Consider the following 5064-nt stretch of genomic DNA (forward strand, 5'->3'; position numbering starts at 1 on the left):
GTGGATCTCCTGAAATTTTCATCATCTCCTACTGGGGCCAGACACCTTCTCTGCTGCAGTTGATCACTTTATTGTCTCAGAGATGTAGTGAAGGTTCTGCTGGGGGTGGATCGCCCCCAAATGAAATTTGTTAATTTCACCTTATTGTATGATTTGCTATGTCAGCTGATTAAGTTTTATACTCTAGACTGTTTTTTTTGTTAATTTAAAGGTAAATGTGTGTGTAAATAATATTTTGCAATATCTAGCAGCAAGATTCTAGACTGGTATGCTCCCTTTCTAATCCCTCCCTTTAATGAAGCAATGGTGGCCTTTGAGGACAAGAAGCTTCTGTGATGCACAATAGGTATGATCCTCCATTAGTAAAGTTTTACCATCATAACCATCAATCATCACACAATTTCTCATGCACATGAACCACTACCCAGTTCTTTTTTCTTCTTTGACTTTCAACTGGATATGTCACAAGTGTGTCTGTTCTGTGCTACTGTAGAAACATGGTGCACAATGAAGGCCTCTGCAGACCCACTTTTTTATGCTCAGGTGGTAATACACTAGTTCAAACATACTTAGAGATTTATATTCCATTTCTACTATTTAGTGGCTAAATGCCGCTAAATACTTCACACTCTACCTTTAAGTGATAAACCTGACAACATAATTTTTCATTCAATTATGTGTGTGATTTGCTTCAAACTCCTCATGAGAGAAATAACAGGTCTAATCTTACAACCCAATTTCAAAAGAATCCGTAAGCTTTGTGTTGATAAAAACATAATTTTATGGTTTGCAAATAATTTAGACTTCATATTCAATTGAAAATAGTGCAAAAAACAATGTGTGTCAGACTTACTACAATCATGTTGACAGTCTGACCTGGAAACAGAGACAACACAACCATCTTTGACCTTTGATGTAATCTGTAGCGTTTGAAGCTCGTGTTGCGTTCAAATCCTGTTGTCTGGCTCCCCCTGGTGCTCATTGCCAACCTCTTATGAGACAATAGATCCACGCTGCTTAAAATATTCAGTAGTCCCAGTTTGCCCTGCACATTTTCATGCCTCTCTTTGTATTTCTGATAATTGCCGGAGCTCAGGTCGCCCTCGACGCTGCTCTGAGGCTTCAGGGACTTGCTGGCTAATCACAGCGAGTTGCCCATCCTATTTCCAGTTCTCACACACGGTCAAGTTCACCGCGGGGGAGGGCTTGGCAAGATTGATGACAAGGGAGGTCTGCAGTTTCCAAAGCACTTCCTCACCTCAGCGCTGCGGCAGGTCAGACAAGGTGACGGCTCCCTGCTGTCTGTGATTCATGGGTGTGCTAGGCAGCGTTTAATGAGAGAGTAACTCAAGCCTTTTATCACAGCAAGGGCTGAAATAACAAATGAGCAGCAGATGAAAGAAGGAGGTGTGTTAGGACTGATCCGGTGTGTGTTTCACTGTTCTTTTTTACAATGGGGTTGATTCCTTTTTTCCTTTTCTTTTTTTTCCTGTTTTAGCAAAGCATGATGTGTGTCCAGATACCACCTTACTGTATGTGTGTGTATGAGTGTCTATGATACTATTAGATTTTAGAGGTTTGGGCATCTCTAAGTAAACAAAAAGATCAGTAAATAAATGTATTGTAAAGAATGATCATAACTGACAGTTTGATAGAACTTCTTACAAAACTGTGCTTCTTATATTGAATGATTGCCTGATGGGCAGACTGAAAGTAGAAAAGTAAAACATATAAAACATTACTTTCTCTCTGGCCGTGCAAACTAAGGTTGTGCTCTTCCAAATGTTTTTTTTCTCTGCCTCTAATAGGTGTTGCAGATGCTGATGTGGGTCCTCAGAATGGCGAAGTGTTGGCAGTTAGACGTTCATTCACTGATCTTGCTTATGTGGTGGTATTAAAGATGACTTGAACATGAAACTGATTCATGTGTGCCTTTGTTTCACTGTATCTCTCCTCCTGGTTAGTTACAGAAAATGAGAGTGTTACACCACCTTCATTAGTATATAGCATATGGAGCAGTTCCCTGTAACTTTCTAAGACACCTTAGGGGGTTTAGATTCATACCTGCTGTCTCTCACCATCCAGAGGTGGATGTAAGTGTGGTCAGCCCCCCCCCCCCCCCCCCTTAAAGTCTGATTGGTCACCCACAAATCCTAAACTGTGATTGGCTTTTCTGCCATGTCAGAGGTGAGACTTACATTCAAATCAACATCTTGGGGTGTGATGCAACAGGTTGCTTGTAACCTTCCTGTAGCACATTTACCTGACCCAGCTCATGACAAAAACAGAATGTGTTGGTACATTTAAGATTTTAATTACAAGAAATAATTAAGATTATGTGACAATAACAAAGTTGAGGCAAATATAAATGAAAGGACTTGTGAGTGTTGCCCAAATCAAACAAAAAATTATAACAAAAAGTGGACTCTAACCCTAAAGTCTAAATCTTTCTAATGAGTGACACAAATAGATAGAAATTAAACCTAACCTGACTAAACTAACTAACCAGATTGACCCACAGCGGATCAGCTGCCCTAAACCCAGTGTTTTCCAGCGGAAGTATTCCCAACGTCAGTGTGAGTGTAACTGACCTAATCTGAGTTCAGATCAGACTTAAAATGAATGCCTCGTAACATACAACAAATACTCAACTGAACTAGTTTGACTTAGAACAGTTCATAGGACACTAATAGCACAGATTTAGGATATAAAACTATAGGAACAAAAGGAACAGGGCGAGCTGAACTTAAAGAAGGCTGAACCCTGAATGGTGCTATAGGCAGGCTTAAATGTGTTTTAAAAACATACATATGTTTACAGGTATGATGCAAATTAACAAGCTTCTTTATTTTAGTATAAGTGTTGCAAATGTAGATAAAAAAACCCCAGAGAATAGGACTTACACCATTAACCATTACTAGCATAGCAAACCCAAGTTACTGAACTCCCTTATCAGAACTTTTATAAGCACCAGCTGATATCTTCAGTCCCTCCTGTGTTCAGATTCCCAGCTGACCTGGTTCAGGTCTTGCCAATCAAAAACATTTTTCAAACATAGGGTGGTCTTTAACACAGTTTTGCAAATTACCATGATGGCTGCTGCTGATGTGAAGTGTTCTGACTCTGCTAATGGCCTCTGCAGCCAAGTGGAGGGAATGTTAGGTCATCTTAAAATTGAACTGTTTCTATGATTGATATGAAATATTCAGCAAGAATTTCTTTTTTCAAATAAACACATCCATAATGTTGTTCCCAGATTGTGTATGGAGGATTGCATGATACTGTTAAATAACATTCAGTCTTTGAATGATGTAACTCATGTTTTTTTTCTCGATCTTGATAACAGGCAGGTACAGAACAGCAGCAGCATTCCCTTCCTGAGGACAGTGTTTTTGGAAAGGACAGAAATAGAAGCTTCATGTTTTATTCAGCAGACAGCAGACAGACTGCCAAACCTTAACTGACAGTTAAGTGCACCGCATGTAATTAAAGAAGAGAAAAAAGTCTCAAACAGCTGCCAAATGACTGAAGCCCTCTGGTATAAAAGCAATTTGTAGATCAGCTGCAGGAGAGTGGATTAAAGGGCCGATAAAAAGAGACATTTTGACTGAACGTTTGTCTTTTGTTGAACTAGGCTTATTTCCAGATATAATTCAACGTGATGGCTAATCAAATAAAGAATCCTCTAAACAAACCTGTGTGATCAGAAAACTTTGTAAGATAACAAACTGGGCACTGCCCTGTAATAATTATCAGATGCACAAAGGTTTAAAGAAACCAATCAAATTTAAGCAGCAGAGCCAGAGACTTTTTTTTCCATGTTTACTTTTTCATCAAACCGTTTGCCTTCATTACCCACAATACAACTCAACAGCAGAGCCTATAAACTAATCAGTAAAAAATGAATAGATCTTAAAGATTTTTAGTTCATTTCGGATTTCCGAGATATGTTATCAACAGACATAAGGAAACACTTCCTTATGCTAAAGGCTTGTCCAGTAGCAGGGGCGTGTCCAGAACTTTTTGACCGGGGTGGCCCAACTGATGCTCTCACATAGGCAGGGGTGGCCAGTGCATTTACAAATAAATAACATTTACCCTTTCTGTCTTCACAACCTACTTTCATTAAAGTATTAAAGCTGGGGTTGGTAGTCATGGAAAACTAGCATGAATTTGAATGTAGCATTTCCTCAGGACTTTGTCTAAATCTAAATCTGGCTACCAACCCCAGCTTTAAACAGTTGTTATATTCCTTTTGACTTAAAAAAAACCCATGACAAAGTGGCATAAATCTTCTAAGCTTAATTCTTTAAGGACTTACAAAATTAGTTTTTTCAAAGTCACATTTGAGGGAACTAATAAAGAAATCTACTGTCAGCCTTTTAACTCATCCCAAATTCTAGATTTTAACAGAAACCCCACGTCTGACAAGGCAAACAGCCAATCATAGTTTAGGATTTCGGGGTGGCCCCTGGGGTGGCCAATTGGATTTCAAGGGGTGCCAGTGTCACCCTTGGCCACCCCTCTGGACACGCCACTGTCCAGTAGTAGTGCAACTAGTATCACATATGAGGCAGATCTTTGGCACTACGTGATCAAGATGTACACTCTTGCAACACAAACATACAGCATGCAACACGATCACAACACACCAAGCAGCAGTTAAAATGAAGCCAACACATAAATACAAAAAACTGCAGTTCCTCAAATGTCCACTTTAGCCTGGCTGCAAAAGCCTAGGAATTCCATGTACAAGTGATTAACATGTACACACAAGATATCTTGTGCACACATGATAACTTGTTCCCGCAAGATAGTTACACTGTGCACACAATATGAAAAAAAAACATACTTTTTGGGACTTGAGTGGATCTGTATAGAGATGTACCCCCTGTGAATTGTTCACAAATTGGGGAATTGACTGTAGAGATGCTACCAACGTGTTTATATCTGTGGCAAATTGTACATTTTGAATGAGTATTAAGGTTAGTCACTCTTTATGGAGCCAGCTTCTGGTGGCAAGTTGAGGAACTGCAATTGTTGGCATTTTGTTATGACTGTTGC

At 39.4% G+C, this 5064-nt stretch overlaps 1 long non-coding RNA gene across 3 annotated transcripts; it reads left to right on the top strand.

Annotated features, from left to right (window-relative positions):
- Window positions 1-298: 298 nt before the first annotated feature.
- On the top strand, window positions 299-1917 carry LOC117832669. Of its 3 annotated transcripts, XR_004635231.1 has the most exons (3): window positions 299-346; window positions 1097-1284; window positions 1809-1917. It is a non-coding gene; the product is annotated as an uncharacterized LOC117832669 (long non-coding RNA). The 3 variants fall into 3 exon arrangements; XR_004635230.1 differs by lacking the exon at window positions 299-346 and having other exon boundaries at window positions 861-1426; XR_004635229.1 differs by lacking the exon at window positions 299-346 and having other exon boundaries at window positions 865-1284.
- Window positions 1918-5064: the final 3147 nt, after the last annotated feature.

This window comes from Notolabrus celidotus, chromosome 20 (assembly GCF_009762535.1).
Source record: "Notolabrus celidotus isolate fNotCel1 chromosome 20, fNotCel1.pri, whole genome shotgun sequence".
Lineage (NCBI taxonomy): Eukaryota > Metazoa > Chordata > Actinopteri > Labriformes > Labridae > Notolabrus > Notolabrus celidotus.